This window comes from Monodon monoceros, unplaced genomic scaffold (genome assembly GCF_005190385.1).
Source record: "Monodon monoceros isolate NGI ecotype Baffin Bay Population unplaced genomic scaffold, NGI_Narwhal_1 Super_Scaffold_22, whole genome shotgun sequence".
Lineage (NCBI taxonomy): Eukaryota > Metazoa > Chordata > Mammalia > Artiodactyla > Monodontidae > Monodon > Monodon monoceros.
The window spans coordinates 17,154,524-17,177,616 of record NW_021703779.1 but is presented as its reverse complement, the minus strand read 5'-3'; the positions used below and the strand labels follow the sequence as shown (position 1 = coordinate 17,177,616).

General features: G+C 44.7%; 1 protein-coding gene and 1 pseudogene across 2 annotated transcripts in view; both read left to right on the top strand.

Moving 5' to 3' along the window:
- The window catches only part of SH3KBP1 (SH3 domain containing kinase binding protein 1), a 436,506-nt gene that overhangs the window by 56,557 nt on the left and 356,856 nt on the right, over nucleotides 1-23,093 (top strand). The gene's annotated exons all lie outside the window — the stretch shown is intronic.
- Nucleotides 16,550-17,506, top strand: LOC114906040 (annotated as a pseudogene).

Genomic DNA, 23,093 nt, shown 5'->3' with positions numbered 1-23,093 from the left:
CGGGAAATCACCTGCAGGCTGATCCCAGAGGGAAATACCAAGTGGGTCTAAAAAGTCCCTGGACTGTATCCTTCCTGCCCAGCGCTGGGCCAGATGGGCCTGTTCTTGGTGGGGAGAGCTGTGTGCAGGAATCCCCGGGGCCCCTGCTGTAGTTCCGGTGGCACCAGACCATGCCTAAGACCTGGGGCCATAGGGGGCAGGTGGTGTAGGGGACGCTGGGCCCAGAGAAGCAGGTGCCCCCTTAAAGAGCCTTGTGGGCTACGTGGGAGGGTTTTATGGAAGGGGGTTGTTGAGGAAGAACAGTGATATGCTCCAGGCTTCACCCCCTGGGCCCTCTACTGGTACCCCGCCCCCAGTCTAGAACAAATAGAAAGCCAGTTTCATCTTTCTTCAGGATCTTGCCTCAGAGGATCCTGCTAACTTTTTCCTTGTCCTTTCTTCTTGGTGTGCAGAAAGCTGGGGAGAGTTTTGTGGGTTACATGCTGATAAACCTTGCTTTCTGTGAACAGTCGTGGGAGGATAGACATTTTTTCTTGGACTACAGTTGAACCTGGCAGCCCTCTCTCTCCCATTTTAAGAGGAGGAAAGTCTCACATCTGGGTCCCCTTGGGTTGAGTCTACTGATGTGTAAATGAGGGTGAATTCTTTTGCCCTTCCAAACAAAATCCCCAATTTGGGGACAAGGACCATCCTTGAAGTTGAGCCAAATTCTGGGTTGGAAGGGGGACTTTTCTGGATAAAAGAGGCAAAGCTTTCAATGAAGATGAAGGAGGAAGGAGTGAGAGGGGAGGACCGTGGGAAGGAGAAGGGACTCCAACTCCAGTTTAGAAGGTGGGCCCCGCTTTGGAAGCCTTTAATGTGTCCTGTTGGCTTATTCCAAACCACAGATCCACAGCCGCTGAAACCTCGAGGTTGGCCTTTGCTCAGGGCCGGGGCACCATAAGCGTTTGTGGAGGCCAGGGCAGGGAGGGCAGTGCGGGAAGAGCCCCGGGAGCGCCGGGGAACAGGAGCTGGTCACTGTGACCAGGGCGGAGTGATGTGCTTCACCGCCAGGACCTCCATCCAGCCCGCTCCATTCGCTCGGCCTTGGGCTGGGCCAGCGTGGGCCACGGCAGCAGATCCTGCCCCACGGTGGCCCACGCGCTTTGTCTCAAGGGGAGGCTGGTGGGAGATGGCGGGAGGGAGGGAGGCCAGCAAGGTCAGGGGTTATCCCGCCGGCTCCCCGCTCTAGGCTTGCCTGGGTCTGGCTGTGTCCCTCTGCCAGATGGTGGCTGCTCCCATCAAGTCCCTTTCTTCTCTACGTTCCTTTCCCCTCATCCCGGCAGGCCTGGGGCTCCCTTGTCTCTAGCCCTCAGCTGCCTCCCCGGAGCGTCTCTCTACCTCACCTACTTTGTAAAAGTCTCTTTATTAATCCCACCTCAGATTACCTAACTCGAGTGTGCCATCTGGGTTTCTCCCCCTCCCGAGCCTGACTACCTCATCAGGCTAGTCTGAGGATTAGAGGAGACAGTGCGTGGAAATCACTTAGCATGTGGCCGGCCACCTTCCGAGTGTGCCGCTGTCCCTGTGGTGAAGGAAGGGACCCTCTCCCCTGGCCTGGAAGCCCCTGCCCTTGCCTAACACTTGTCTCACCTCGGCTAGAGCACCTCCAGGGCGGGGAAGTCTCATGCTTGGGAGGTGCTTGTTCCACCTGGGCCAGAAAGGATGTGGCAGGACCGGCTGGGGCTGTACCACTTGTGGCTGTTAGACTTGGCAGAAAAAGAAACTTCTCTTCTTTCGGATGGCTGAGTCTATCTTCAAGTCTTCACCCACTGGGAATGTTTTAGGCCTATTATTGAAAATCCAGTAGGTGGAGGCCGTAGAGTTTAACAATAAAGAACACTGCCATAGAGAGTTCTAGAAGCTGAAAATACATCTTAGGTAATAATAATCATATTGGCATAAGTTCACCGTTTTGGAAGTGGGTTTACACATGCCTTATTTGGCTTAAGAATCATTTGTCCCCAGACTGAATTGGGTAATCTTGTGGCATCCCGTTGTTTATTTGTGTACCTTTATGCCAGTGTTACCACTGTCAGAGAGCTTACCTTAAGCATTTTCTTGATTCATTTATCGGATCCTTAATCAGTGTCCCAAATGAACCTGATCCCCCAAAGTTTGGGGATTCAGTATCCACCCGCAACTCTGTATTGTCTCAATTTCTCAAAGGAAAAATACCAGGCAGTCCGGCCACCCCATCGTTAAGAAGATGCCTGGGCTTTGCCAGCTCTGGGGCTGAAATTTGTTGGCACCCGTAAATGTACCTAACCAGGCCCTGTGGCTTTTTGGGTTTGTTCCTCTTTTTCTTTTATTTAGTTAGTTATTATTTAATTTATTTACTGTACATGTAGAAGAAGAATCTTTTAAAATCCCTCTTCCCTTTCTTCTCTATACCTCTCTCTCATCCACTTCTTTTCCAATATATTTTTCTTTATCCCTCCTCCTTTAAAAAATTTATTCATTTTCACGTGCGACTTACATAGAGTAAAATGTTGAAGTCATAATTGTATGGCTTGATAATTTTTTTAATGTAAGTGCGTGCCTCTGTAAGCATCATCCAGATCAATTTTATTTCTATCCCTCTAGAAAGTTCCATCATGCCTTTTCCCAGTCATTCCCCCTCTCATAGGTAATCTGTCATCATAGGATAGTTTTGCCTGTACTGGAGTTTCATGTAAATGGAATCATACAATATGTGCTCTTTTATATACGGCTACTTTTGCACAACAGAATGTTGTTGTGTATAGCAGTACTTTGTTCTTGCTGTATAGTATCCCATTTTATGAATAAACTGTAATTTGTTTATCCACTCTCCTGTGGAAGGACATTTGGGTTGTTTCCAGTTTGGGTATTTTATGGAGACAGGCACTCATTTCTCTTGTGTATATACGTGTAGGAGTGGAATTACTGCCCTCCCTCACTTTCAACATATATGTTTTTCTCTGCTTAAGTATGTGGCCTCTGTGGAGGAGGGGTGTCCCACCTGTGCTGGGGCCTCATTTGTGCCTGAATGTGCTGGTCTTTGCATGGTTGACCTTTGAGTATGACTGCTGAGGGGTCCTTAAGCACAGAACTCAATGTCCCAGGGATCATTTGATTGTTGGGCCCATGAACTACCAAAGGCTCATTCTTAGATTGTTAAAAACATGCCAGTAGAGAGCATGTGTCAAAGTTTTATTGAACTCATCTAATGAGAGAACTAGCATAATAACAAAACGGATTCAGTGAGGATGTGAGGAACTGATTAAAACGTCCATGGAAAGAGGAATGTTCAAAGAAGATCAAAATGAAAACAACATTGTAAATTCAACTATACTTCAATAAAATTTTTAAAAAAAGGACAAAGAAGATCAAAATGGGTTCATGTCTTAGAGGACAGTAAAGTCTTAACCTCTGGGGTTATCATCTCTACCAGAAAAGAAAAAGAGGCTGTGGCGTACCTTATTGTTTTTCTACATGTTATCCTCGGACGTTTATAGAGTTGTAAAATGTCCTAATAAAGTGTTGGTTAAGTCAGGTTATGTTTTCAGAGGGAATCAGATGACCCTTCGTGGTGCGGGGGGCACACTTATTAGAAAATGGATCAGCATGACGTTAAAAGTTCACACGATGATCATTTTTGGCTTCATTTCCAAGTTTTGGGTATTTTTTTTCTGCATAGACCACAATAGACCATAATATGGGATATAATAGTAGGAGTCACTAGGATGAAATCCTCAAAGTCATTCATTTAAAAAAAAATGGCTGCCCTCCTGAGACCTGAAACTACCACCTAGAACAGAAGGACAGCCACCCATGAGAGGCAGATGTGGGCTCTTTCACAGGGGTTCATTTTCCCCATGTTGGATTCACTGACCAGTGTCACCCTTTCAGAACCTTACCTCAGAGACAGACAACAGTGGCCATGAGTCCAGCAAAGGATTTATTAGCAGCCTTTTCCTGAGTTCTCCTGACATGTATCCACAGACAGATAAAGGAATTTCAAAAGGCAGGGGCCTTGAGCCCATGGCTTGGGCCGCCATGCACGGGTCTGCCTGCTTTGGGGGGCGACCTTTGGTGAGGGGCAGCGGGACCCAGGCTCTTGAGTAGAAAGCAGGAAACTGCAGCAGGGGTTAAAAGAATGTGCTTGTTGATCTTTAAGTCGCTCTGTGCGCATAGCACTAGCACGCGCCGCAGCCACAGGCCCCTTTGCCGAAGGCCGAGGTGTGTTTACTTGTAGTTGCAGGGCTTCTGCTGAGTGTAACAGTTTTCCGCTCGGTTTCCTATTGCCTCAGCTTTCATCTGCTAGGTGTTTTAGATCTCTCTCTGGCATATCCAGAGCCTTTTTTGTATTTGTGTAAAGTGGCTGGTGAAAATGGTCATATTTTTCATCGATGAGGTGGAAGGTGAGGCTTTTGCCTATTTGCACCAGTCTGAGACAAAGCTCACGCTTACTTTGCTTGTCTTGATTTCAGAAAGAATCACAAATTTACTTCAGCAAGTGGCATAACAGAGAGATTTCTAAGTTGCTATTCTATACTCAGAGACCCTGAAGTAGATCTCTTGGATCCAATTTCACTTTGCTTTTTCACCCCAAGGGCCACTGATTTTGTGAAGCGTATGGGATATTGTCTTCAAGGTACTTGTGTCTCTTGGAAAGGTGGCGCGAGTTTTCCAGGCGTGTTTCATAGCGTGCGCAGCCTCGTCCTGCGCACGACTCTCGTGGTGATGTGCTCGGGGGTGGGGGTCTGCCGAACTCCTCAGGGAGCGTTTACCGGGCTGCGACGTGCTGGCACCAGAGGCTGTGAGCACAAATGAGACGCCTGAAAAGGAACAAGGTATCATTACGAATGTAACTTCTTCCACAGGAGGACAGTGTTAGCTCCTGTGACCTGGCCTTTGGTCACACTTTACTCTGGGGTGCACATGTTAGACATTGTTCTGCAAATATGGTCCTGATTAAAATGCCACTTGTGAGGGTTTTGACTGGATTCATCAGGCAGCTCTGTTGGAACACGCTAAGTGAACCTGCAGTTATCTTTTGGCCCTGATTGTTGTGTTACTTTATGGAATAATAATGACAACATTCTGGCTGCCTGGCTTTGTATGCATTATGTATAATCTGCTCGTGTCTGTCTGTGTACAAGGACTAAAATTTGTTGAACACTTAACGCCAGGCAGGAATGAGCCTAAGCCCTTCACGTGCTTTATCTCATTAAATCCTTTACACCCCTCTATGGCATAGGTACCATTTTTTTTATCACGCCCATTTTTTAGAAGAGATAACTGAGGCATCTTAAGGTTAAAAGACTTACAAGCTATGAGGAGCAGAGAACTTTGGAACTTGAGCAGACTGGCGCCAGACCCTGAGCTCAAGCAGGCAGCATTATCTGGGTGTCCAAATTGTCCTGATGGGGTTAAGCCCCTCACCATTATTACCCGCTGCATCCTGCCTTCCCCAAGTGTCCTGTCAATATTTTGCACATTTGTACCACTTGGAGAGAAGCCTCTCAGTTACTCTGCTAGTCTTTTTTTCTTTTTTACTTTTATTTACTTTTACTTTTGGCTGCGTTGGGTCTTCATTACTGCACACGGGCTTTCTCTAGTTACGGCGAGCGGGGGCTACTCTTCGTTGCAGTGCGCAGGCTTCTCATTGCGGTGGCTTCTCTTGTGGAGCGTGGGCTCAGCAGTTGTGGCACGCCGGCTCTAGAGTGCAGACTCAGTACTTGTGGCACACGGGCTTAGTTGCTCCGTAGCATGTAGGATCTTCCCGGACCAGGGCTCAAACCCGTGTCCCCTGCATTGGCAGGCGGATTCTTAACTACTGCACCACCAGGGAAGCCCCTGCTAGTCTTGAGTTAATAAAAAATTACGAAGTTACTTTACAAGTGGCATCAAGTAGAGATTTCCAGGTTGCTATTCTATATTCAGAATCATGGTTGTGAACTTGTTTTCTGCATTTTAAAGGATTCTCTTCAGAAATCAGGTATTTCAACTCAAAAGAGCAATCTTTGCCTGGATTTATGGGCTGGTGCTGTTTTTCCTATGAATTCTGAAAGCAAGTCAGTTTGGGAAAATATTTCATTTTACTCATTTGTAAGGAGGCTTGTTATTTTGCGGTGTTTAGGATATGCTTTTCAGAAGGATCTTGGTTGTCTTTTCTAAGAGTGGTAAATAATCCAGTTGTGTGACTATCTAGTCGTTCCCCATCCATGGGGCCCTTGCAAACAACCAATTCCAACTCGAATTATTCTTTAAACTTTCAATATATAGTTTTCTTTTAGGGAACAAAATCTTAAAACTAACAACTGGAGCCTGTTAGATGCTGTTATAAAAAGTGGTACTCGGGCTTCCCTGGTGGCGCAGTGGTTGAGAGTCCACCTGCTGATGCAGTGGACACGGGTTCGTGCCCCGGTCCGGGAAGATCCCACATGCCGCGGAGCGGCTAGGCCCGTGAGCCACGGCCGCTGAGCCTGCGCGTCCGGAGCCTGTGCTCCGCAACGGGAGAGGCCACAGCAGTGAGAGGCCTGCGTACCGAAAAAAAATAAAAAATGGTACTCCAGGAAGGGTCCGGAGTAATTAAAGACAAGTGTGTTGCCAATAAAAGCCACACCAGTTGGCTGATTCCTCAGGCTTTGTCACTTGCAATGCAGGAAGTGTGTGTGTGTGTGTGTGTGTGTGTGTGTGTGTGGAGGGGTGTCTTGTGACTCAGGGAGAGCGGTCCCCTGAGCGAGTTGATCTTGCTGATTATGCATAATGGAGTTTTATTTTCTTAATGACCGGATTATCGAATCTGAGCTTAGAAAGGGACTTTGGAATCATGTGTTTCAACCCCCAGCTTTCTAACAGGTCAAAATCTAAACCATGTAAGATGTTTCTGTGATCATTACTGGACACTTAAACTTGTATAGTGTGGCTGTCCCACAGGGGACCCTAAACCAGTGAGTCTCCAGTCTGGCCCTGCTCCAGGCACACTGCATCGTCAGAAGTTTGGAGTAGGGGCAGGAGTTGGTGTAGGGGCCTTGGAATATTTTTAAAAATTCATGTGACTTGCTGCTTGATGAAGCTTGGGCACTCCTTTTGTACAATGGGACTGATGGGCAGTGTCATCCTCTTTAATATCTTTTCTCAAGCACATGGCTTGGTAGCCTGTGACCTGTAGTTCTACATTTGGAAATATTATGTTATTTCTAAAGTATGTTTATGAATATATAAGGAAACACCATCATGCTAGAAATTGTAAAAACAAATGTGTACCACAAATACAAACAGTACGTACCAGTATGTAAACAATGCTCTATGTGAGTCCATTAGAATTGATACATGCTGATTGCAGATACTCTGGATTAACTAAACACTGGACTAAACGCTGCCTTCTACCCAGTGGTAGTGAGGTGGGCAGAATTTCTAGCAATGGTCCCCAAGATTCCACTCCTTGAATCCCCAGAACCTGTGAATGTGATGAGCTATCATTCCAGTAATTGTGTTATGTTACATGGTGCAGTTGACTTTACAAAAGAGAGATATCCAGGTGGGCTTAATCATAGCACGTGAGCCATTAAAAGAAGAGAAATTTCTCTGCCTAGTGGCAAAAGAGGAAGTCAGAGAGATTGAAAGTGTGAGGAGGACTTGTGGCTTTGAAGATGGAGTGGTCATGTGAGAAGGCATACAGGCAACTTTATTGGAGCAGAGAGCAAACCTTGGCTAGCAGCCAGCAAGGAAATGGAGACCTCAGACCTCCTGCTTCAAAAATTGGATTCTGCCAACAACCTGAGTGAGCTTGGAAGTGGATTGTCCTCCCAAGCCTCTAGATAAGAGTCCAGCCTGGTTGTGTGTGGCTTAAAATACAGATAGCAAACTGTATCTGGGGCAGTTTGCTCCTTCCCTACTGGCATATTGTCAGTGGAGACCGAATGGGAAGTCTGGACTCTCACCCTCTGCCCTGGGCTCAGCAGTAGTAAGTGGCCCCCCTCACCCTCTCCACTAGATAGCGGGGAAGATGTTGCGGAGGAGGGAGCTGGAGAAAGGGATTCATTAAACCCATGTAGGAAATCTTGAGCAAAATCCTGACCAACACATGTATGAATCTGACCAGAATTAATGTGCCAAAAAGTTTGAGAAAATAAACTACAGTGTGAAATGCCACCCAGGTTTTCAGAGTGACCTCTAGGTAACACAAATGAAGAAGACCAGAATAGCCTTGCAAGGGCTCTAGAAACTAAACTGTCATGGCATCACAGCCCACAAAAGTAGCCCAGGATCTATATGCTTAATCTAAATAGGGTCAGTGCCTGCTAAATTTAAATAGGATCCAGAGTCTTATAACATAATAGCTCAAATGCCCAGGATACAGTAAAAAAAAAAAATCACCTGTCATACCAAGAACCAGGAAAATTGGAACTTAAATGAGAAGGCAATCAACAGATACCAACACTGGGAAGACTCAGATGTTGGAACTGTCTGACAAAAGCAGCCATCAGAAAAATGCTTTAATGAGCAATTACAAACACTATTGAAACAAACAAATAATTAGAAAATCTCAGCAAAAATTAGAGGTATTAAAAAAATGGAAATTATAGAACTGAAAAATAAATCACCATATTAAGTTCACTGGATGAGCTTAATAATAGAGATGACAGAGGAAAGAATCAATGAAGTTGAAGACAGATCAATAAAATTTACCCTGTCTATCTGTTGTCCAGACAACAGATGGAAACTAGTCTAAAAAAAAACAATGAACAGAGCCTCAGAGACCTTTGGTACAATAACATTAGGTCTAACATTTGTGTCACTGGAGTCCCAGAAGGAGAAGAGAAGACTATAGAAATAAAAAGTATTCGAAGAAATTATGGGTGAAAACTCTCCAAATTGGGCAAAAGGGATAAACCATCAGAATCAAGAAGCTGAGCAAAACCCAAACAGGATAAACCCAAAGAAATCTATGCCAAGACACATAATAATCAAACTTCTCAAAACTTCTTTGTCTTTAGACAAAGAAAAAACAGAGAGTGAGAAATAATGTTTTACCCATAGCAGCAGAATGATTTGAATGACAGTGGATTTCTAATATGAAATCATGGAGTCTAGAAGGAAGTGCACAGCATTTTCAAGTGCTGAACAAAAAGAACGTTCCACTGTGAGTTCTACATCTGGTGAAAATATCCTTCAGGAATAAAGAGAAAATAAAAACATTCTCAGACGAAGGAAAACAAAGAAAATTTGTCAACAGCAGACCCACCCTTAAATAATGGCTAAAGAAAGTTCTCTAAACAGAAAAGTAAATGATAACAGGAGGAGGGCTGGAACTCCAGAAAGAAAACAAAACAAAACAAAACAAAAACAGTGGACGGGTAAAAATAGATGTACATTTAATAGGCCGTTTTTATCCTCATTAGCTTTTAAAATTATGTTTAATGGTTGAAGCATAAGTTATAATATCTGGTGTGATGTCAATATATGTAGAGATACTATATGAGAAAATTATGTTTAAAAAGTGGGGAGAGGGGACTTCCCTGGTGGTACAGGGGTTAAGACTCTGCGCTCCCAATGCAGAGGGCCCGGGTTCGATCCCTGGTCAGGGAACTAGATGGCGCAACTGGGAGCCTGCCGCAGCTAAGGCCTGGCGCAGCCAAATAAATAATTAAGACCCGGCGCAGCCAAATAAATAAATATTTTTTTTAAAAGAATATTAAAAAGTGGGGAGAGAGGGACTTCCCTGGTCACACAGTGGTTAAGAATCCACCTGCCAATGCAGGGGACACGGGTTCAAGCCCTGGTCTGGGAAGATCCCACATGCTGCGGAGCAACTAAGCCCGTGTACCACAACTACTGAGCCTGCCTGCTGCAACTACTGAAGCCCACGTGCCTAGAGCCTGTGCTCCGCAACAAGAGAAGCCACCGCGGTGAGAAGCCCATGCACCGCAACAAAGAGTAGCCCCCGCTTGCCACAGCTAGAGAAAGCCTGCATGCAGCAGCGAAGACCCAAATGGAAGTAAGGTTTCTACACTTCACTTGAAATGGGAAAGCATTGATACCAGTAGTCTCTGGTAAGTTCCATATGTATATTGTAATAACTGGAAAAAAAACCCCAAACCACTAAAAAACTAAAAACCAATAAAAAAACTATACAATGAGATATACTCAAAACGTCTATAGATAAATGTACAAATAACTCACAGGAAGGCAAGAAAAAGGGGAAAGAGGAATGATAAACAGGAAATAAAGAGAAAACAAATAATACAATGGCACACCTAAGCCCTAACATCAATAATTACTTTAAGTGTAAATGGTCTAAATATACCAATTGATAGAGATAACAGAATGGATAAAAAATGTGACTTAACCATGTGCTGTTTACAAGAAACTCACTTTAAATATATTGCTATAGGTGCATTAAAAGTAAAAGGGTGGAAAAAGGTATACCACGTAAAAATTAATTTTATAAAAAGCAGGAATGGCTATATATAATATCAGATAAAGTAGACTAGAGAGCAAAGAAAATTACCTGAGACAAAGAGGGACATCACACAATGATGAAAATGTCATTATACTGAGAAAACACAACAATCCTAAATATGTATGAACCAAACAACAGAGCTGCAAAGTACATGAAGCAAAAACGGATAGACCTGAAAGACAGACACATCCACAATAATAATAGTTGGGAACTTCAGCATCTCTCTCTCAGCATTTGAAAGAACTACTAAATAAGGTATCAGCAAGAATATAGAAGAACTGAACAGCATTATCAACCAAGCAGTTCTAATTAATATTTATAGAGCACTCCACTCAAAAAAGAGCCTAAAACACATCTTTTTCAAGTACTCATGAAACATTTACCAAGTTAGACCATACCCTGGGTCATAAAACTGACCTCAATTTATTTAAAGGAGTGGAAATAATACAGAGTATGTTCTCTGACCATAATGTAATCAAACTAGAAGCCGACAACAGAAAGATAACAGGAAGATCTCCAAACACTTGGAAATCAAATAACACACTTCTGAATAATTCATAAGTCAAAGGGGAAGTCTCAAAGCAAATTTTTAAAAATACATCAAGGTGAATGAAAATGAAAACACAGCATATTAAAGTTTATGGGACACAGCTAAAGTAGTGCTGAGAGGAAATTTTATAGCACTAAATATTTAAGTCAGCATGGAGGAAAGATCTGAAATCAATAATCTAAGTTCCTACCTCAAGAAACTAGAAAGAGAAAAGATCCCCTGCCCCCACCAAAGCAAGCAGAAGAAAGGAAATAATGAAGATAAGAGCAGGAATCATTGAAGCTGAACACAGAAAATCAACAGAGAAAATCAGTGAAAAAGCTGGTTCTTTAAAAAGATCAGTAAAATGGTTAAATCTTTAAGATGACTGAAAAAGATAAAAAAGAAGATATAAATTGCAATATTAAGAATAAAACAGGGGCTATCACTACAGATCCTGCAGCTATTAAAAAGACAGTAAGAGAAAACCACAAAGAATTCTATACACATACATTTGACAATTTAGATGAAATGGACCAATTTCTTGAATATCACAAACTACCAAAACTCATCCAAGATGAAATAGGTAATCTCAGTAGTCCTATAACTGTTAAAGAAATTGAATTCATAATTTAAAAGCTTCCAAAAAAGAAATCTCCAAGACTAGAAGGTTTCTTTGGAGATTTCCACTAAACATTTAAAGAACAGGCACCAATTCTACATAATCTCTTCCAGAAAATACAAGAGGAGAGAATGCCTTCTTGTTCATTTTATGAGGCCATTACAACTTGATACCAAAACCGGACAGACAGTACGAAAACCCAACAAACCAATATCCCTCAAGAGCATAGACACAGAAATCCTCAGCAAAGTACTAAGAAGACAAATCCAGCAACATATAAAAAGAATTATGTACTATGACCAAGTGAGGTTTATTCTAGGTATGGAAGGCTGCTTCATTGTTTGAAAATCAATGAATGTAATCCACCATATCACCAGACTACAGGAGGAAAAAATAATCACATAATCCTATCAATTGATGCAAAAAAATCATTTGACAAAATTCAACACCGATTCATGATAAAAACTCTCAGCAAAGTAGGAATATAGGGGAATTTCCCCAGCTCGATAAAGAGCATCTACAGTTAACATCATGCTAAAAGTGGTGAAAGACTGAATGCTTCCCCCGCCCCAGGAACAGGAACAAGGCAAGGATGTCTGTTCTCACTAGTCTTATTCAGCACAGTACTGGAGGTCCTAGTCAGCACAATGCTGAGAAAAGAAATATAAGGCATACGAATTGGAAAGGAAGAATAAAACTGTCCCTGTTTGCAGATGACATGATTCTCTGTGTAGGAAATCCCAAAAATCTACAAAATAACTCCTGGAACTAATAAGTAAATTCAGCAAGATCACAGGATACAAGGTCCACACGCAAAAATTATTTCTCTGTCCTAGAAATGAACACATGGAAACACAAATTAAAAGCACAATACCATTTATAATCAATCCTAAAACAATTGAAATACTTAGGTATAAATCTAACAAAACATGGACATGATGTGCGTGCTGAAGCTACAGAATGTTGATGAAGGTATTCACAGGCGATCGAGATAAATGGATAGGCAGATACCATGTTCGTGAATTGGAAAAGTCAACAAGGTAAAGATGTTCGTTCTCCCCAAATCTATAGGTTTACTGTAGTTCCTGTCAAAGTCCCAGTAAAGTGTTTTTTTGTAGACTAGCTTATTTTTCAATTTATATGGAAAATCAAAGGAATTAGAATAGGTAAAACAAGTTTGAAAAAGAAGAACAAAGTAGAAGGCGTCTATTCGATTTTATGACTTACTTTAATAGCTAAAGTAATTAAGACAGTGTGGTATTGGTGGAGGGATAGACACCGAGGTCAATGGAACAGAAGAGAGAACCCAGAAATAGACCCACACAAATAGGTCCAGCTGGTCTTTGACAAAGGTACAAGAGCAATCCAATAAAACAAAGAGTCTTTTCATTTAATGGTACCGGGTCAGTTGAACAGCCAGAGGCAAAAATGAACCTCTACCTAAACCTTATACCTTATAAAAATTATCTCAAAATGGCTCATAGATTTAATTGTAAAACATAAAACTATAAAAGTTTGAGAATTAAACACAAGAGAAAATCTTTAGGACCTAGGCCTAGGTGAAGAGTTCTTAGACTCCATCACACCAAAAGAACATGAAAGAAAAAAAAAATCAGTCAGATTTCTTCTGTCAGAAGAAATTAAAAACTTCTGTGAAAAACCCTGTGAAGAGGATGAGAAGACAGGTTACAGACTCAGAGAAAATATTTGCTAACCACATGTCTGACAAAGGACTTGTATTCAGAATGAATCAAGGACTCTCAAAATGCAATAGTAAGCAGTCAAAAAATCCGATTAAAAATGGTTAAAAGATGTGAACAGCCATTTCACTGAAGAGGATATACAGATGGCAAATAAGCACGTGGAAAGATGTTCAACATCATTAGCCATTAGAGAAATGAAAATTAAAATCACAATGAGATAGTACTATGTATTCTAATATCTATTAGAATGAGCACTAGAATGGCTGAAACAAAAAAATAGTAGTAATGCCAAATGCTGGCAAGGGTATAGAGAAACTGGTTCTCTCAGACGCTGCTGGTGGGAATGTAAAAGGGTTCACCCAGTCTGGAAGATAGTCTAGCAGCTTCTTATAAAACTAACTTTGCACTTGCCACGTGACCCAGCAGTTGTATTCTTGGACATGCATCCCAGAGAAATAAAAATTTATGTCTGCACAAAAACCCGTACCGGAATGTTCGTGGCAGCTTTATTTATAATAGCCCCGAATTGGAAGCAACTTGAATGTCCTTCAGTGGGTGACACTCCATTGTTATACAGCAGAAACTAACACAACATTGTAAAGCAATTATACTCCAATAAAGATGTTAAAAACAAAAAACACACTCCAGTCCATCCATTCAATGGAATACTACTCAGCAATAAAAAGGAATGAATACAGGCAGCAACTTGGATGAATCACAAGGGCATTGTGCTTTGGGAATAAAGCCAATCTCAAATGTTATATACTATATGATTCCATTTATATTACATCTTCCAAAGGACAAAATTACAGAGTTGGAGAACAGATTACTGGTTGCTGTGGGACAGTGACAGGGCGGGGAGAGGACTGGTGGAACTATAAAAGGGTAGCACAAGGGAGTTACTTTGTGGAGATGGAACAGTTCTGTATCTTGATTGTGATGGTGGTTACGCAAATCTATACGCTGGATCAAATTGCATAGAGTTACACACACACACACAAATCAGGGCGTGCAGAAACTGATGAGAGCTGAGTAAGAGGCATAGTGTAGTTATCAGTATTATACCCATGTCAGTTTCTTCCTTTTGCTATTGTACTCTAGTCATATAAGATACCATCACTGGAGGAAGCTGGGTGAAGGGTTCATGGGACTCTGTGCACTATTTTTGTAAGTTCCTGTGAGTAAATAATTATTTCAAAATAAAAAGTTAAAAAAATAATGCCACTGGGTTTCACCTTTGGTTGTACCTAAGCATCCACTGAGGAGCTTTATAAAATCCCGACATCCGGGCTGTACCCCAGACCCACCTGTATCTCTGCTCGTGAGTCCCAGCATTGGTATGTTTTAGGATTCCTAACTCTTGTTCTTGTTTTCCATTAAATTAAAAACAAACAAACAGGGACTTCCCTGGTGGTCCAGTGGTTAAGACTTCGCCTTCCTATGCAGGGGGTGAGGGTTCCATCCCTGGTTGGGGAGCTAAGATCCCATATGCCTCGCGGCCAAAAAACCAAAAGACATAAAATGGAAGCAATATTGTAACAAATTCAATAAAGACTTTAAAAATGGTCCACATTAAAAAAAACCTTTAAATAAAAGCAAACAACCAACCACTTTCCCATCCTCTTTTCCTTACGCCATAGTTCCCCAGCCTGTCCTGGGTGTTCCAGTCATCTCTCCCGTGGTCAGATTCTGTCATCTGCATTGTGTTGTGTTGGGCATGGCTGGGATTTAGGGGAGCCCCGCCCACTGTGCAGGTACAGGGAGGTGTCACCATTTGACCTGTCTGTGGTTGGCCTGGAGAGCGGCAGAGCCAATGAGAGAAGCAGAACGGGAGGAGAGAAGAGTGGAGGAGGAAAGAAGTGGGTGCAGGCGAGAGGAGGTGGAGGGCCTCGGAGACAGTGTTGGTGAAAGGGCCTGGGTGTAGGACACCGCCTGGCACGTCTCCTGGGGCAGACTCCTCCTGGGACTGCTCTGACGGCCGTCCTGCTCTTGCCTCACGTTGAGGCTCCAGTGATGATCCTGAAATACAAATCTGATCACATTCCTTTCCCCAGGCGCTGCACATACTTTAAAGATCCTTCCTTGGCCTTTCCCTTGGTTTAAGCTGGAGACTAAACTCTTGAACGTGGTCAGCCCATGGGCTGCCGACCCCCACCTTTCTTTCTGGCCTTGTCTCCCACCTCCCCTCCCTGCACCCCATTAATGCCTTCTCTGCCTGGGAAACCATCCTCCACCTCCTGACTCTTACAAACACCCGTTTTCTGTGAGTCTTTGTGGTGCGATATTTCTCTCCTCAGTAGCACTTGTCACTCTTGGGATTTAAAATCTGTTTTTGTGGCTATTTGACGATGTCCCTCTTCCCTATGGCCTCTGTGCAGCGTTGTGTCCTCGGTGCCTGGCGCACAGCAGTGCTTTTCCATATTTGTTGAATGGGTGACTATCTTTGTTGCTTGTTTCCCCACACTTGTGGTTATTGGCACCGTTGGAAACTTAGCCCTTACTCTTTGCACGGTAGTGGCAGTGGCCACTTAAATAACCCGTGGTCTTAAGTTGTGACTTCCAGAAGCGATATGGCCCGAGGATTGCCAAAGGAACTGATCCTCCTGGCCCCTGGAAAATGCAGCTGGGTCAAGTTCAGTGGTGGAGCTAGCAGTCGATTTGAAGATGGCAGGCTGAGCAGCGGTCTCAGGCTTCCATGTGGAATTGATGCTTATGTTCTTTGTTTTTTTACCAGCTTAGAGTTCATTGCCTGCTGACAAGATACCACATAGCCTTAAATTTGGGGGCTATAAGGATGTACGCAGTAATATAGAAAATACGTATGCTGTGAGTGAAAATGCAGGGTACATAATTGTATATGTAGCATGTTACACAAACTACCAAACAGTGTGTATAGGGGGAAAAAATGCTAAAATGTTAATAGTAAGGGTTTTGGTTTCTTTATTTCTCAGATTTTTTAAAGTTTATTTAAAATGGAAAAGTATGTATTTTGATCTGATTTGTTTACTTCTCCTCAGGGATTGAGGTGCATTCATCCTTCAGCTTCTTGTGATTGGGGTAGCTCCCAGGTGTATGTTACTTTTTCTAAATTGTTGTTTTTTAAATCCCCCTAGTCTTCCAAGAGAATATCAGGTTAATGAAAGCAGCAAATGAGCTGGGTTAATGGACCCCTCGCTATGTAACTTGGTTTGAATTTTTATCAGGTCTGTAGGTATCTGAGTGTGCAGTGATAAAGCATCTTTATTGACAGCGCACGCGGCCCACAGGGGCCGCGGTTGGACGCGATTGTGACGTAGGCGTGACGCGGGCGTAGCCGCTGCCAAGGCGCTCGCGCTGCTCCTGTCGCGCTCTGAGGCAGTCGTAGCTCCGCCCGTAACACCAGGCCCGGGCCACCCCCAGGCCTCTGCCGCCCGCTGCTCGCCATGGACGACTACGCGGCCCTGTCGGACACCGAGCTGGCTGCCTTGCTGCGCCAGTATAACATCCCGCACGGGCCCGTCGTGGGTTCCGCTCGCAAGCTCTACTTAAGGAAAATCTTCGTGTATGAGACCCAGAGGTGGAGCCTCTCGCCCCCGAGCTCGTACACATCCTCTTTGTCCCGTCGGTCCTCGGACTTACATTCAGCGTCCGTGGACTCGGATGTGTACGATCTGCCCAAGAAAGAGGACGCCTTACTTTACCAGAGCAAGAGCTATAATCATGACTACTGTGAGGAGAATTACTTGACCACCAGGACTTACGGGGAGCCTGAGTTTGCGGGCACATCCGAGAGCTTCCGCCAGCCCTCGGCTTCACTCCGTGCTGCTGACACCTTTCACCACCAGCTTCACGATGACAATCTTTTCTCTTCTGAAGAGGAGGGCAACGATAGGGAACGCCCCGTGTATGGCCGGGACAGTGCCTACCAGAGCATCGCACACTACCGCCCTGTTTCCAACGTCTCCAGAAGCTCCCTGGGCCTGTCCTGTTACCCCACCTACTCCTCCACCTCTGCCGTGTCCTCGCCTTCATCTCCTCCTTCGTGGCTCGACCGCCGTGCCATCCGGCCAGAAGAGCTGGCCCCTGAGGCTGCTCTGGACGAGGATCACCAGGACCCACTCTGGGACCAGATGCTTCAGTTTCTGATATTTGCTGCCATCCTATATGTCCTTTACCGCTGCTTGCTGGCCTAGGATAGCGACCCCTTCCGGGCGGAGCCCTAATGCTCTGGCTTTGTGGCTTGGGGCCAGCTGCTTTTGGAAGTCTAGCTGACTGCCTTAGCAGTGTTTTCTGGGGGAGGGGGGTTGGGGCTTTTCTGCATGTTATAGCTTGGGGGTACTGGGACAGGGGCAGTGTAGCAAACACTGCCTTGTCCTGTCAGGGAGGCAGCAGGCCTGGGCCTCTGCAGCATGGTGGGCCTGGACAGGTGTTCCTTTGGAGCCTCCTGGCCCTACTTGCCTCTGACCCTTAGGGCCTAGGAGGGCAAGAGCCTTCTCCTGGAGAGGAGAACATGGGTGTCATCATTGCATGCCTCCTATTCATTCACCTCATTGGGGGGGATTAACCAAAGGCCACCCTGACTTTGTTTATACGGACAATAAAAAGACCGTTTACTTAAAAAAAAAAGAAGGCATCTTTATTTTATCACAGATGGTGACTCAGAGCGCTGGTTTTGGGGTCAGAGCTGAGCTCTCCCACCTTGGGCAAGTTACTTAAGCTTTCTGAGTTTCTTTCATTCATTTATCAAATGTTTATTGTGTGTTTGCTGTGTTATAGGCACCAGGGAAGACACTGAACAAATCAGACAAAAATCCTTGCTCTTTTGTGACTTACATATAATGAATAAGTTATATAGCATTGGGAGGGGGAATATGAATGTTGGGAATGGGATTGCAGTTTGTGATAGGGAGGCCAGCAAAGGCCTCACTGAAAAGGTAACCTTTAAGTCAGGAGTTGAGGAAGTGAGGAGGGGAGCCCTGTGGGGATCTGTGGGAGAGCCTTTCAGGCAGAGGCAATAAATAGCACATGCAAAGGCCCTGAGGAGGGAAAGGCCCTGGTGCATTGGAGAAACAACAGAGACCACTGTGATGGAGAGGAGACAACCAGGGGAGAGCAGCAGGGGATGGGCTTAGAGGCCACGGGGCCACTGTAAGCCCTGGGACTCTGAGTGAGATGGGAAGTTTTAACGGCAGCAGTGGAGTGATTTGGCTGGGGATGCTCTCACTGGTTCCTTCTGGCTGCAGTGTTGAGAACAGACTGCAAGGGGCAAGGGTGGAATCAGGGAGGGCAGTTTGGAGGCCAATGCAGGAATCCAGGGGAGACCAGAGGAGAAGTGGTCAGATTCTGGATATTTCTGAAGTTAGAGCCCCCAGGATTTGCTGAGAAGGCTGGATGTGTATTGTGAGAGAGGGAGAGAGGAGAGAAGGGTGACCCTAAGGTTTTTGTACTGAGCCCTGGCAAGCAGTTTGAGGAGGTGAGTCTGGATTTCAAGGGGCAGGGCCAGGCTAGAGATAGGAATTTGGGGGTCCTTCAAAGCCCAGACTGGACAAGATCACCAGGGGCGAGAGTGTGGTCATAGGCGAGAGGAGTCTTGGGTCCTCCAGTGTTGAAAGTGAAACCAGCATTGAGACTGACAGGGAGTGGTCAGAAGGGGAGGAGAAGAGCCAGGCAAGTGAATGTTCTGGAAGGTAGGAGGAGAAGGTGCTTCAGGTCAGGGGGAGAGAGTGGTCACTTGCGCCCGGGCCCTCTCCGCAGGTGGCTCCCAGCGTGGGGCATGAACGGCAGGGGGGGGGTTCTGGGTGGGGGGATGTGGCTGGGCCCAGATCGCTGCCCATGGCGAGCAGTGGAGCAGCCTCGGATGGTTCCTCTGCCTCTGACACAGCTGCTTCTTCTTTTTTTAAATAATTTTTCTTTTGGCCGCGCTGCGCGGCATGCAGGATCTTAGTTTCCCAACCAGGGATCGAACCCACGCCCCCTGCAGTGGAAGCAAGGAGTCTTAACCACTAGACGGCCAGGGCAGTTCCTGAAGCATCTTCGTCATCTGTGAAAGGAGACAGTACTCAGATCCTGGTAGAGTTTTTGTAAGGGCTGCAGTTATTTTCTCACGTGCCAGGTACTGGGGAGCTCTGGGAACACAAGGATGAATAAATAATAATGTATGTTAAGTCCAGCTACACATTATGAATATTGTTATTAATAATGATGAGCACCTGGCATAAGGGGAGCTCAGGGTAGGGGCTTTCCCCCCCACCCTTCAAGAATGAGTCCAGGTTTGGGCATATAAATGAAAATTGCTACTATGCTTAACCGCAAAATATAACACTCTCCTATTATGTTCATGCATTTAAGTACAGAATGTCTCTAAGGTTTTAAAAAATGTGATCGGTAGTACTGGAGCTCTTAAACCATATTGTAAGAGTTAGAATTGAAAAAAAAATTAGGTTCACATGCCCGCCAAATGTACGAATTCTTCAGGCTGATAAATTTCGAGGTGAAAAAAAAGTTGGTGTCTCCAAAAACAGGGAGCAGAACATTCCAAGTTTATAGCACAAAGTAAATTTGATGCATTGTATAAAATCTTTATTTAAGGAGCCCTTAAGGAATGTATACCATCTTCCAAAGTTTATTGAAGAACATGAAATGGAATCATTGGTAGTCGTTTAAAATAAAAATGGTAATTTTTAGAATAAAAGTTTTCATATGTGAACAAGTTGCATGATGACTAAACTTCTCCATTTTAGATTTTCAACTCATCCATTCGACTTTTATTTGATGATGACCTTTTTAAAAAAATTATTTATTTATTTTGGCTGCATTGGGTCTTTTTTGCTGTGCGCGGGCTTTCTCTAGTTTCAGCGAGCGGGGGCTACTCTTTGTTGTGGTGCGTGGGGCTCTCATTGCGGTGGCTTCTCTTGTTGCGGAGCACGGGCTCTAGGCGCACGGGCTTCAGTAGTTCTGGCACGTGGGCTCAGTAGTTGTGGCCCGCAGGCTCTAGAGCACAGGCTCAGTAGTTGTAGCACACAGACTTGGTTGCTCCGCAGCATGTGGGATCTTCCTGGACCAGGGCTCGAACCCGTGTCCCCCACATTGGCAGGCGGATTCTTAACCACTGCGCCACCAGGGAAGTCCCGATGATGACCTTTTAAAAATCATATTTTCATTTAAGGTTTCTTTATATATGTAAAAACGTCTGTAGCATGGGTAATATTGAAAAGCTGATCTTCCCCCTTCCCCACAATACATTGTGTGCTGGAAGAGAGCCTGTTGTTTTGCCCTTGTCTTTCTACTAAGTCATTTCATTCAGCCTCTTCTTCTGTGATCTGTGAGCCTGGTGAGGTCAGCCACATTCAGCACGTCCTTACTGCGGTCTGTGCCCAGGACTCAGCGGGCTTTGACCTGGAGCAGTTTGTGCCCAGTGATCTAGAAGCCGGAGTCTGCATTTATTAGCCCCAAGACCTTGGGGAACCTATTTAATCCCTTTGCCCAGGTATCCATTTATTTCCTCCTGTGAAAAATGGGAAGGCCACAACGGTATACCTCTTTGTTAGTGTCCTTGGAAGGATGCATGAGATCACATGTGTAGGGCAACTCACAGGAGTGTTTGATACTTATTAATCAGTTAACAAATATTAGCTATTAATAGAAGGATTCAACCACTCTGAGAGACTGGAAAAATACAGAGATGGTGTTTGTCAGTTGGATGCTGTGGGCAGCGGTGCTGAGCTGGAGGTAGGGGTGCAGGTTTTCTTTGTGGTGGGGGAAGTAGCAGCCCTGGAAGATGGAAGGGTGGGGGAGCTGTGCAGGGAGGGCCACAGTCTGCGATGCCCTTCGTCCCGGTCAGCCTGGCAGGGAGCTTCTGAGCCAAGGCTGCCCAACGGAGGACCAGAAATGGGCAGAAACAGGCAGAAGTGGCCAGGCGCTGACACTCCCTGCCTGCCCCCCAGGGCAGTGATTGGCAGGGGCTGCCGAGGGGAGCGCGACCTCAGCTTGAAAGCAACCTAGGATCTGGGGCAGATGCTGAAGACAGGAGGTCTGTCCTGAAGGGGCATGTGGGCAGCACACCTCAAGGGCTGCCCAGGAGATGTTTCATTTCACTTTAGTTTCTTAACTCCCAAGGGGATTTGAAATAACGTGTTTCCCCCTGCCCCCAGGCTCAGGGGTAAATTTCATCATCTTTCTGCCACTGAGGAACATGAGACAAGAAGTTCTCGAGGGAGCTTCAGGGAGAGTAAAGGTGAAAATGTGAATGTCTCTTTAATATGTGGTCGCCGCATACGTTAACATGAAAGTCACACACAGATGTATTTAGCTCCTTGTGGAATGAGGTGGATGACGTTGGCCCCTTTTTGCCCTTCGCTGCCTGTTTTGCTCATCATGAAGGAAGGAGTGTTTCATTTGTTGTCATCCTCCCTCTGGGACCACCACGTTTGTCTCAAGAAAACCGACAAAGAGATGATATCCTGTGTCTGGGTGTCCGGGTGGAAAATGAAGCGGGCTGGCCTGCGTTTGTGAGCCAGGAGGTTGTCCGAGCCAAACCACATCCTGCCCTGGCTTTCTTGAGGCAGGTGGTCCCAGATGGAGGCCTAGAGCGAGGAGCCATGGACCTCGCTCCCCCAAGAGACCTGGGACGCCGCTCCGTTCCCAGGTGGTGTGGGGACACTGTGACCGCTGTCTCCTCTTACACCCAGCCTTTCTTCGAAGGAGGCAGGGCAGCTCATTGGTGGCCGTGCTGAAGCTCTCAGGGCTGTAGTTTTCCTGGCTGTAAAACAAGGCCATGGTCAAGATCTGAGATAACTAGTTTCGGTACAGTGGGGGGCCAGGTTACAATGAAAAAGGACCGGTTTTTGCACATCATGGAAGAAAAAAATAAATTCAAATTGTATTTAAAAGCTTTACCATAGATGTGCATTTTAGTCATGACTATAATAACTATAATTGGCATTGATGTGTTAAAACGTGAATATGTTCTTAGCAAGGCCGTGCGTGTTTGGACAGCATCTCATTGTCTGCAACGTGATGCCAGCTGCTGAAGGCTTAGGTTACTCAGGATTTGTTTTCTGACCACATACGATTCATAGTAAAGAAACGGCATCCAAATCAATAGGTTGGCAGATTATGGGCAAAAGATTCACGATGAGTGTTTAACACCATAATCATTATCAAGTTATAACTGCTAGACCTGTAGTCACACTGTACTATTGAGGCCTTCATGGGCACAAATAGAAAAGGAATCAGGTTTATTGCTGTCGTTCTGTAACTGCCCACAGCTTGGCTTGTATTCAGTCTTTAACTATTCCCCTCAGTGGCAAAATCGTGAGTGTGTGCACAACTTTTTTCTCTCCAAATCTTGAAACTGGAATAATTGCCAACCTGACTACAAAAAAAGTACATCTGCCATGTGAAAGTAGCTTCGGCTATTCTGTGTTAAATGAATAATTATGACATTAGGCTCTGGTGGCACATAATATGAATTTTGAAACACATTTGAAACTGGAGCATGTCAGGTTTGTGTGGTTTCAACTGTTGAGAAATTGCTTCTTTGTGCTTATTGATATTTTTTTTCAGGGAACACTCTGTTATTTGGTCCAAAATGTCACATGACAGATGATCTCTTTGGTACATATAATCCGTGCAATTATAGTGTGAGCTTCTCCTGTCAGTGGTGGTTAAAAATCCATATACCTTTCTCTTACCTCTGAGATATATATATATATATATATATATATATATGTGTGTGTGTGTGTGTGTGTGTGTGTATATATATATATATTTTTTTTTTTTTTTTTT